The sequence below is a fragment of the Uloborus diversus genome, unplaced genomic scaffold (genome assembly GCF_026930045.1).
Source record: "Uloborus diversus isolate 005 unplaced genomic scaffold, Udiv.v.3.1 scaffold_1509, whole genome shotgun sequence".
Classification (NCBI taxonomy): domain Eukaryota; kingdom Metazoa; phylum Arthropoda; class Arachnida; order Araneae; family Uloboridae; genus Uloborus; species Uloborus diversus.
In genome coordinates, this window is record NW_026558220.1 from 9084 (window position 1) to 21681 (window position 12598).

Sequence of the window (12598 nt, forward strand, 5' to 3'; positions counted from 1 at the left end):
TCCTTCTTTTTCCAGTATCAATCAAACTTATTTTATTTTTATTTATATTTATTTATTTTTTGGGGGAGGGAGTACTTTTTTTAATTTCCAATGAAATAAAGCACAAAAAAGCAATGAAATATTTTGTGTTAGACATAGGCGTAGGAACCGGGGGAGCTGAGGGAGCTTGAGCTTCCCCTGGAATATTTCAGACCGGCTCAGCTCCCACGGAAAATTCTTGCACTGATGCTTTTTGCCGTACATTGTTTCCCTCACCTGATTTCAAAAATGCGATCTGCCTTTCTGGGAATTTCGGAATTTCTATCCAATAAGCAACAAAAGCAGTGAGCAGACGGAGTGGTCAGTGCACTTGAATTCACCTTCACCGTTTTTTCCACTGTTTAAACACTCTTGATTGCCGAAATGCGGGAAAGTGGACTCGACTCTGCGGCCTGCGAAAATCAGTACCAGTCAGAGGCGTAGCGTAACCAAACATTTTTTTTTTGGGGGGGGGGGGCACCAGAGCCGTCACCAAGAAGGGTTTTGCTACCCCCCCCCCATTTTTTCAGAAATAGCGTCACCAATTTCATATTAGTGATGAAAAAAAAAAAGCAGAAACGAAAACTTTGCAATCTTAAGAACATGTAATAGAAATAATAAGTGAACAAATAGAATAAAAGTGTCAAAAGAGTTTTTTCTGCAAAATTTGAAAGCAAATGCAATTTCTGAATACTATTTAGGAACCTCCAAGCAAGGTTATGCATTATGATTTATAGTACAGTAAAAATAGGGATCGGACCCAAACATCCAAAAAAAAAAAAAAGCTAAACCTGGTGCAAATTGTTTATTACCCTCCCAATAAGAACAGGTAAAAAGTCCCACCCCATTGTGCGTCAGGTTTCCGAATGGGAGGCATCTAAAAATTGCTGTTTTGGGAACTTTTCCAAAATTTTTAGAGTAAATTTAAAGTGAGAATATTATGTCATACTAAATTTAAAAGCATAAAATTAAAGGTGTTTGCCCCCAAGAGGGATGACATAACCCACCAATGCTACAGAGTCCCCTATCCTCGTAAAACGAAGCAGTACCCCTGAACCCCCCTCCGTACATTTCATATGGGAATATTATTTTATGTAAAGTTAAAGTTAGAAATCAAGTGTGTCCATCCTTCAAATGCGATGTTGCACTTCTTCCCAAAGCTACAGCACCCCCCTCCCCACCAAATAAAATAATACCTCAATCCCCCCCCCCCTTCCATTTCCAGTAGAAGTATTATTTCATGCAAATCTAAAATGCATTAAATCAGGACTGTCCACCCCATAAGAACAGTAGCTTACCTCCCAAAATGAAATTATATACTAAAAGATCTCCCCCCTATGATGGCGCACATTTGATTAAATGGTCAAAAATATCACTGAACTGTTTTTTGCTTTCAAATGATTTCTCCTAAACTTGTAACAAAAGTCTTCGTTATCAAGATCTTTTTTGGAATCTAGATCCTCAGCAAAATCGTTATTGTTGCAGCTATGTCTAACACAGTTTGTGCACATAATTGAGCACTTCATTCTACTTTCAGACTTTTCAAACATTCACTATATCCAATGAAACCCTCCGAGGAAGCACAAGATTTGAGGCGCAGAAAGTCTTCTAGAGCAGAAGGCTTGGCTGTTGTAATAGGACGCACTGTGGTGCTTTCTATGTACCCATCAAAAATGACACTAGCTTTCCCATATTTACAAGTGAACTATACACTGCATTGCTGGCACATTTCCTTGAAGCTTGCAAATCATTACCAAAAAATATGATCGAGCAGGTATCTTCCATCTATTACATATGAATGAGGCAGTGAGAAGCAAAGGGATGCATGTGGCAAAATTAAAAATTTGGAAATAACCAGTACAAATGGTAGGTGAACCTCTCCTCTGTCTTGGGGGTAGAAACCTGGTAGTTGCTGCTATACAGCATTATTTTGAAAAAAATCAATGAAAGCCTACCTAGGAGCTAATTTTTAAATGCGTTTTACTCAAAACTTGAAAATGTCCACTTACATCCCTTTGCTTCTCACTACCTCATATATGACACCAGCTGTTCGTTCTGTGATGGTGGATGAATCTTTTGCTTCATGTAATAGCACTTTAGCGATACAAGATTTTTTTCCTTCTGAAACCAGATTCATCGAATACTGATGGAGGATCAGCTCATAACTCATACTAGAAGATTTTAGCAATTTGTTATTCCATCTTTACTGTTCATATCATTCGGTGTAAAAGATGGTTTGGGCTTACACATCTTTATAGATTAACTACTCTCGTAACAGAAGCTAAAGACATAACTGCTTACCTCCTTTACAAAGAAATGTCACCAACTTGTTTGCCTTCAATATTCTTTAATGTTACTACCCCAACATTAAAGGCTTCGTCACAACTCACCTTATCATCAGCGACCGACCAGTATCAGCGAGCAATACCATACTACCAACTTGAGTCAATACACACAGAGAGGGAAGAAACTTCTGGTGGCTTTAGAAACGGATTGTGATCTCCAAACTGGAAGACAAAAAAGGTGTAAATATTTAGCATTCTACTGTTGTGTTACTCATTGCTCTCATCAAGACTTGTTCTATCGTTGAATCACTACAGGTTCTGGACCACCTGAATTTGTCACTTCATTAGATCGTTGGATAACTGATGTTTTTACTGATGTTTGATGTGATCAAATTTTTTTTATTGCATAATGTACTCTAAAGTTTCACATAGTGTTGCAAGTACATGTGCGCATATTTAGCATAATTCACATAACCTGCTGCGTAAAAGAGAGGCAGCTTGGTGTTTGCAAATGAGAACCCCCACCGACTTAGAGGGTGCAGAATTGCAGCATTGCCCGTCTCACTATTGACAATTTCGGTTTGTCCCCCCTTACGGTGATGGCAAAAGATTGTAGAAAAGTTGAAGTAAATTATTCAAGAAGTAGAGAAACTTTAGTCAATTTGGACTTTTTTGTGCCGCACAGGAATTTGGTTTTCCAGCGCTCTAAACAGTTTAATAACACCAGTCACAAATAATTTGGTTACTGAACTCGCTTAGAACTTTTAGAATTATACTTCTGACATTAATATATCATTGTGTGGCATTTTGTACTTCGGAAAAGTTGAAATCAGGGAACTTTTTTCGTAAACTTAACTGCAATCGTTGATTTTAGAATGCAAATTCTGGGTCACCCCCCCCCCCAAAAAAAAAGCGATGGCGCACCCCTTAAGTGTGACGGAGTACACATTCAGAATAAAAGGCCTCAAAAAAGAAAGAAATACCCCTTGAAAAAGCTGCCTTAAAAATTCCAATGAAGCAAATCTGCTACATGGACCCCCCTCCTCATCCCCCCCACCTGTGCGCTCTTGTTAATTAGAATTTTTTTCTGTGAGAGTTTATTATTTTACTATTATAGAGTAGTTTCTGCGAGGTTTGAAATTTTTTTTAAGTAATAGAAATTATTTTTATTTAAATAGAGGATTATTTCGTCCCCCCCCTTCCCCCCCAAAACCCGACGCGCAAAGTGCTGGGACTTTTTACCCCTTCTTGCTGGAAGGGTAAGAAGTAATTTGCAACAGGTTTCAACTTTTTTTTTTTTTTTTTTTGGATGTTTGGGTTTGGCCATTTTTTGGCCTAATTTTACTGTACTATTACCTAATTGAGGAGTGCTGAAACGAACGTTTCGAACATTTTTTAACGAAAAGAAAGTATTCAGTGTTTAGTACAAATCAATGACAAGCGTCAGTCAAGTAAAAAATGAATACGTAAATAAACATAACTTCATAGGGGCTGCCGGCATTTTTAAATTTCTTTTTTCTTTTCTTTGTAAAAATATCATCACATGAAAATAGTGATTAAGTAGAGAAAAATATATGTGTCACCAAAATACATTTTAATTAGAGAAAAAGTTGAAACAGAGTAAGGCGATATTTAAAAAATGTCATGACTAGTCACACCACTGAGTGTGCTAGTTCTAAGTGTTTAAATACAAAAGGCGAAATTAAACAAAAAGTTTATAGCGATGTTCAGGAGACATGACATCTAAAGCAAAAGAAAGTGTAAAAACTAAAATAAGTCTGAATTATCATATAAGCTCAAGATGTTAAAAGTTTTTTTCAACGGAGGCCGCAAACGCTTGTATTTCAAACAAATAAAAATATAAGGCTGGAAATTGAAAATTTCATTATGGAAAAACCAAACCACTCAAATAATTTTGGAAATGAATAGCAGCTGAGAGCGAAGACACATTGGCTTGGTTGGATAAAGCAGCGTGCGAATGAGGGAAAAGGTGGGAGTTCAAATCTGGGCCGAAAAACATCGTTTTAATGAGGGTTTTTTTCAGCAGAATTTTATTCCAAGTTTCCACTAATATAAAAAATTTTAAGCTGTATATCTGTTGTTGTTAAAATGAGGAAACAAAATATTGATTTTAAGAGGGTAAATCGCAGTTTGATTTTGGAGAAGGATAAATTTCAATTTATTTTGCTGCTTTACTACCCATTGCTTTGGTCTATAGCATCTCGAGGCGAGACCCACGTGATAACAGGCCAGACAACTCCTCTCCCCCCCGCTTCGTTACGCCACCAGGCGTCGATCTATGAACTTGGCGCGAAACTTTGAAAGCAGTGCAGTTTACAATGCAGTTACATAGTGCTGCTTGCTCTGACTGAAATAGATGAAATAGGAAATATGTAACTTCGGATGCACATTCTTGTGAACACAATACTATTGGATTTATCTCATCCTTTAAACGTACCGGAATGTAGAGGCAATTAAAAAAATATATATATAATAAGTCTTGTAAGTGTCTGAGTGTCTGCTGAGTGAGTCAGCGATTTGCGCTACCGAACAACCTGCATGCGAAGAAAAAAATCGGGCGCCTCATGGAATAAATTTTAAAGTTCGGAGGTAAGTACTTTTCTCAGATAAATAAATTAACATTTTATCCATTAGAATTCATGCAGTTAAGGTTACTTAACTTTTCCTCCATTACACAAACAATTGTCAGTTTCCTTTCTGATATCTTTGTCTGTAATTTGTAATTTCAGCATACTGCTTTAATATTTGAAACGGTTAACTTGCAACTTTTTATTTCTTTATTTTTTCAACCTTGTACACGCATTTATTCGAAATGGATTTTCCAAGCTGACAATATACATATGTCAAAATTTTCTGCGAATATACTTGTTGCTATCAGAAGCAACGTAACTTGGTGTTGATATTCAGTTAATATGTAAACAAGTTTATTGAAACAGGCTTTTAACTGAACTAATCTTATATTTTCGGTTTCGATTAAATTGTTTAGCATGTGTTATTTTGATCAAAAAACATTCCTTGATGGGCTTCCGTAGTTCTGAGGTAAGAAGATTAGCTTTGAACACCGGAGGTCGTGGGTTCGATACTCGAACATTTTCCCCCAACTACGCCCCTGCAATGTTATTCAAACAAGCTGGTTCTGTGCGCAAATTAAAAAAAAAATTTTTTTTTTGCACTGTTGTCTTTAAGTTTTAAGATATTTATGAATAAATTGTGGTTGAGTTAACGGTATTCATGATTTCTGGGCTTGCGAAAGATTACTTTTGAGCAGTGGATACACAACGTGTTTTTGCCAAATGCTCTATGATTGTTTGTTATGCTTAAAAAAGGCAAAATGTCTTGAACTATATAATTTTGAACTCCTTGGGTTTTCTGTTAATAAGCTTTCAGGAACTCTGAAACTGTAATATAAATTGAATTAAGGGGCTGTCCATAAAGGGTGTTGCAAAATTTTGAACAAATCCCCCCCCCCCCCTCCCTTTTTGTTACATGTAACGCTGTTCAACATGAGCATATTGTTATAAACAACGCGTGATGTCACACTTCTTGTTATCCTTTCCCTTCCCCCTGTCACAAAAATGTCACACTGAATTCCTAAAAGAGCCTACTCAGAAAAATGTTGATCTAAATTTAACATATATGAAGTTTTAAGTATTGAAGAAAGTTGCTAAAATGGTCATTCTATGAGAAGTTTTTTGAAAAAGGTTACTTTGTCATCAATTAATGCTCTTTAAAATAATTTTTCAAAAGCCTAAAATGATGAACTATAAACCCCCCCCCCCCCACACACAAGAATCATTAGCATCAGAAAAAGCTAAAAATGGAAAAGTAGCCAAATTCCAAAAAAAAGGCTGCTTTGATATTGAATACATTTTTTTGATGTACAACATACAGTATTCATGATCTTGTATAAATCATTCTTTACTTAACGCTTTTAAAGTTGAATTCCTGTTTAACTTTTCGGGAGTGCCCACCGAAGGGGGGGGGGGGAGGGGTAGGAATCATAGTCTCATGATAATGATAGCTTTTCAACGGCTATAGTTATAAATAACTGTGCCCTTGAAATTTTAAGGGAGATGGGGGAGATGTTTATGGGGTATTTTTCTTGAAGTTTTCATAATTGAAGGAGGTAGGGCACCGTTTACTTTGGGGGATGGCACCCAAACATTCATGTCTTTTTAAAAGTATAAATTTGCTAAGCTAAGTTAACATTAATAATCTGGTATTATGTATTTTAATTTGATGTTATGTCTTTGAAACGTATTGCAGTTATATTTCCCGTTTACTTTAGTAAAAATGTTTATTTATATTTTAAAATTTCATTTTATTCCTATTCAAATACAATGGTAAAATTATTTTTTGTTTTGATGTAATGAAAGTTCATCTATTTATTTGAATACTTCTTAAGACTTAATGTTTCAATACCATATACAAGTAGTTAAAATGCGATTAGTGTTAAAAAAAATTTCAAATGAAAAATAAAACTGTTTTTTATCACTTCGTTTTTACAAGATTGTAAAATAAAATCGTGTTTAGTTATTTGAATACTTTGTTGTTTTTATGTGAAATACTATGAATTAAGCTCAGTGTATTTTTTAATGTATGATTATTGGTTCCTTTTTAGCCTACTTTCCCAGTAAAAGTCAGAAAAAGAAGAAAAAAGCATGAAAGAAGGCTTAATGCATCTTAAAAATATCGTGAAAAACAAAAAAAAGACAAAAATAAATAAAATAATTAAATAAATATTGAAAAATTAAAAATTGGAAAGTAGGGTATTGAGATGGGGAAAAATGTCTGTCGGTCTGTCTGTCTGTCGGTCTGTCTGTCTGTCGGTCTGTCTGTCTGTCGGTCTGTCTGTCTGTCTGTCGGTCTGTCTGTCTGTCCCCCCCTAATAACTTTTGAATGAATAGTCCGATTCGAACAAACTTTTTTTTGTTCGAAAGATCTCGGCGAGGACACCTCATTCCCATATTTCACTTTTTGATTTGAACTATTTTTTGTTCAATTTTGAACAGTTCAAAAAAACTTAACATTAGCGCCTACGGGGAAATTCAAAGCAATTCCGAACTTTGAGGCGAATTTGCTTCAAACAAACTTTGTAGGAAAAAGCTTTTGATAAAAAACTTGTATATAAGATATCTTTTTGATTTTAACAATTTTCCGTTCAATTTTGAACAGTTCAAATCCCTTTACATTAGCGCCTACGGGGAAACTGAAAGTCAATGTAGATTCCGTACTTGAAGGCGGATTTACTTCAAACAAACTTTGTTGGAAATAGCTCTTGACGACCTACTCCCGACTCCGACTCCGAGAATTTAGGGGGACCTGACACCGACTCTGACTCCTGTTCCCGACAATTAATCGGACTCCGACTCCCCGACTTCGACTCAGACTTCGTAGCTTTGGCAAACATTTATACACGGAGGACAAATGACTGACTCCGATTCTTGGATATTCGACTCCGACTCTTTTATCCCAAAATGAGATTGACTCCGACTCCGACTCCGCTGCTGTGGTTTTAACTGTGAAATAATTATTGTTGATATGATTTGTTTTTATTTCACGCTAAAGTTTTAATTTAGGTATTTAGTTTTCGGTGAATAAACTCGAAAAATATGCGCAGACGATTTTTTTTTTTTTTTTTTTTTTTTTTTGACAATGAAAATTATCTCTTTAAGTTGACATTTTATTGTTTTTTTTTATTTTGGTAAGTGCATTAATTCGTTTAAAAAATTATTTTCGGCAACATGGTAAAAAGAAACGATTTTTTTTTATATGATGTATTTATTTTAATGAACTTATTATTATTTTTTCGTTTTGAAAGCTGTTAAAAAATTTTTTTAATGGAAAGAAGTGTATTAGCTGCTTTGTTTAAAAGGTGCTGCTATTTTATTTGTTCGTTTTTTTGAAGAAAAGTAAGGAATATTTTATTCCTAGAAATCAGCTTAAAATATTAAAAAAAATATGTTTGAAAAAATTTGCGATTTTAGCTATTTTTGAGAATATTGATCAGGTACTAGAAAGTAGTATGGGTATACGGGAAAGTAGGCTCGTCTAGTTCTAGACGGAACTTCTTGTTATGTTTTCTAATGAAAAAGTAGAAGTTTTAATGCTACTAAAATAGTAGAAGACACTAATAAATAAACCAAATAGTTTAATTAAACCAAAATACTAATCGAAGCGCTCACTTCCCAATATCATTGTGGATCGACTAATGATGACGTCATTTGCTAGTTGGATGGCCTTCCTATCTCGAAGGCCTCGCTCGAGGTTGCACTGAAATCAGAAAATTCTTGCTTTGAACTCGAATGCTTCGCGTGGGTCAACTAGTCATCTAAAATTGCGTTTCTGGAATTTCACTATCGGAAAATTGCTGAAGACGGATCCCAAACCTCTCCTCCCAGTAACATCACCAACTATCGTCTAAAACTGCGTTTTGACAACTATCTTTGAAAATTTTATTAATGAGTTTCTGCCCCCCCCCCCTTCCACTTCCGCCAATATAATTTAAAATAATCTTAAATTTCGTTTAAGACCTTATATTTCAAATAATTACTGGGGTAAAGCACCCGAAAACTCACCCCTAACATCATTAAAAGTCAAATAAAATTGTTTTTGGAGCTCCAATTTGGAAAAGTTTCCGGTCTTCATAACGATATCAGAGATGGCACACAGCTGCGTTTCTTAGATTGTTTATTTTTGACACATTTCTGGGAGGGGGGCCCCGGATTTCTCCTCTAATTAACATCTCCGAATATCGTCTAAAACTGCATTTTCAGAACAACAATTTTGAAAAAATTTCCAGGAAGAACCCAAAAACACCAACCTCCTTAACGTAATTAGAGAAAAAATATAAAATTTTTCAAGTTTGAATTTCGAAAATTCCCGAGGAAAACGCTCACAGGCCACTTTCCACCCTAGCATTAGCAAAGATAGTCTAGAATGCATTTTTAATCCCATACAAATTAGAAAAACCATCCTATTTTTGATTTTTGGGCTAATTTCTTTATAATTCTGGGACAAAAGATTAAGTGTCTAGCAAGCTGGGTGTGATGAGTCAGTTTGGCATTCAAATATGAATAACATGGGTGCTCCAGACATAACTAAAAAAAGATTACTAAGGTTGTTTGTACTTGTTCAAATAATTTCAACTTTCCAAAAACTTATCTCATTTAAGGTTATCTGACACCTCAGATTATACTTTACGAAGTTACAGTTATTCTTTTTTTTTTTTTTTTGCTTTCTAAATTACGATTTTTTCGCCACTTACAGATATATTTTCATGAAAAAATTGTTACTTTTCATCTATTGTTGCAGAAAAAAACCCCCGACAATATTATTATATTAATATTTTATAGTTTCTATCAAAGACTTTTACAAAAACTTATCTGAATATAATATATAACGAACACTTCATTTTAACACATTTCCAACGTTCTTTTTCTCCGCCCTCCTGTTTCATCTATTCGCCTTTTTCTAGTTCTCAGAAAAAAGGAAATTCTTCTAAATGCTATGCTGTCGAAGCCTCCCCTTTCCTCCAAAATGATTACAGAGCATCTCAAATTTTGTTTTCAAGGCTCCGATTCCATGAAAAATTCCGAAAGAGAGTCCCTGAATACCTTGCCCTCCAACAACATGGGAGATTATGTAATGTTCCGTTTTTGAAACTTCAATTCAAACAAATTGCTGGGCCCCTAACACCAACAAATATGATCCACAGTTGCGTGTTTTAGCGACTACAATTTCGAAAAAATTAACGAGACGGAACCTCTGAACCTTTTCTGATAACATCATTGAAAAACGCTCTCGTGTAGGACTTCAAGTTTGAAAGATTTCCAGAGTAGAGCTCTAGTACAGCCTTTTCCCCTGACATCATTGAAGGTTGTCTACAATTACGTTGTTAAGACTTCAAAATCGAAATATTGGGCGGGAGATGTAAATCGATTCGAAAAATCGATCGAGGACAACCCTTCGAGTCATATTTTCACTAAAGTCAACAAATATGGTATACAATCGCGTTTTAAGACGTTATTTTCGAAAAATTTTCAGGGAGGGTATTCAAACCTTTTCTCCCCTTAACATTACCAAAGATCACCTAAAAATTCGTTTTTAGAACAAGAATTTTGAAAATTTTCCGGGGGAGGATCCCCGAAACTCCTCTATTTCTACGTGCTCATCTTCGAGTACTGACTGACCCCCTTTCAAAACCTCTCCTGACACAGAAACTATTAACGGTACCAACATGAATCTGTTTCCATTCGACTCAGCGTGCAAAATGCACAAAAATAGACACCCCACTTGCTTATATACTTAAAACAGGTTCCCCCCAAACTCCCGCTCCCCCTCAATAAAGGGGGGGGGGACGCGTACAGCCAGATGTCGGGAACTTTTGAGGTTTTACTTAGAAGGACACGAGAAAGCTTTGGGCGAAAAAGAACTTTGGCTTAAAATTATTCCGAAGAAAAATTCTAAAGTTACTGGACTAACGCCTCTGGTGTTAGATTAAGACAGAATATTTTGGCATGCGAGAAATAAATTTGTTTGTATATCATTCTGTTCACAGATGGCGCCACTTGAAAAGATTTCAGCTCCTTGATCAGGTGCTATTCTGTTGACGAGTGTCTTTGGCCTCAATAATGATAATCATCGAATTCATTTGTTATTGGGGTAACAAACAATGTCAATGCGTTATTTGGGTTTAAGTAATTACTTTTCCATGATTGAAAACCGAAGGGGGCGTAGCTCAGATGGTAGAGCGCTCGCTTAGCATGCGAGAGGTACCGGGATCGATACCCGGCGCCTCCACCTTTTTCTTTTCTCCTCCTTCTCTTTATCCGTTATTTAGGGGGTCGAATGCCTCCCCACTGGCTTAAAAAAAATGTTTTCACACAAGAATGAAATTGGTTTTTGTTATTTTCCGATTTTTTTTGCAGTGAGTATACTCATTTTCTCAACCAACTCCCTACCGTAAAATTTGAAATGAGGTAATGCGTTAATGTAAATAATACATTACCAAGGCCGTATCCAGAGGCGGGGGGGGGGGGGGGCCTGAGGGGCCCGGGCCCCCTCCGAAACCCAAAATGTTTTGTACCGTAAAACAGAAGAATGTTTTTTTTTCCTTTTTTTATATTTAATCATTAAATAGGGAAATTACATGAAATTTACTGTTTTTAATCCATATTTTTTTAAGAACAAATATGGTCGATCAAAAGTATCTTAGTTTAGAGCATCCCCTATCCATTAACAAAAAAAGGGGAAAAAAATCATCGAAATCGAAAATGATAACCGCTTTTTTTTCGAAGATGATTAAAAAGTTGAAGCCCCTCTTGTGAAAAGGCAACTTGCTGAAAAGGTTTTCCATGAAGATTTAATTCAAAACTCGGACGAAAATGAAAATGCTGTTGAAGAAAAAACGTTTGTGATGAAGCATAAAGATTTACTGTTTAACGAATCCCAAAAACTGTCTATTGCAACTTAAAATGACGAAATATCTTAAAAAAACAGGAAGAAAGGAAAAAAAAAATTAAAGGAAATAAATTGCGAATAAAAAGGTGTTTTTTTTTTTTTTGCTTTTGCTCAAAGTTTTAAATTTTGAACTATTTCTTTAATAAAATAATTTATAAGATTTCCAATTAAGCTTTCAATACTAAAACGGTAGAAACTGAAACTTCCTTCTTCCTTTCGTTTTTCCGATCGTTTGAAGTTTTCATTGGTCCTGCTAGAGTCTAGATTCGAGTTCTCGCGTATTGACTTACGTACAAAATTTAAAATTACTCTAGTTCCAATCGTCGCACTTATTTGCTTGCTTAAGATCAAAGATTTAATAATTTAATTAGCACTCCGCAGTAGTAGAATATGTGTTCGTCAGAGATTTTTAAGCTCTCTTATCTCTTTAAACTCTAACAAGAAATATTTAGCGGACATCATATTAATTAGGAAACGATCCTACATTTCTATCGTGATGTTTTAATACTTGGAAATAATAATAAAAAAAAAGTTGAGTTCACCTTGTCGCAATCTATTGAAAAAAAAAAGAAGAAAAAAAAAATCAAGATTCTAAACGTAAAGATTTTAAAGACAATTATTATTATTATCACTGTTATCATTTTTAAATTTTTTCAAACATTTGACTCTGAATTTCTATTTCTATGAAATCATGAGTTAAATAACAAAATTTTACTTTAAAATAAGTCGTAAAGGAAGCCACAAAAAGATCTTCTTGAGATAGGCGGGGAAAATCGCCCTTCGGATCGGGCGCAGATGACGACTCAATATAA

At 35.2% G+C, this 12598-nt stretch overlaps 1 non-coding gene across 1 annotated transcript; it reads left to right on the forward strand.

Moving 5' to 3' along the window:
- The first annotated feature begins 11053 nt into the window (after positions 1 to 11053).
- Positions 11054 to 11126, forward strand: Trnaa-agc (transfer RNA alanine (anticodon AGC)). The gene has a single exon. It is a non-coding gene; the product is annotated as a tRNA-Ala (tRNA).
- Positions 11127 to 12598: the final 1472 nt, after the last annotated feature.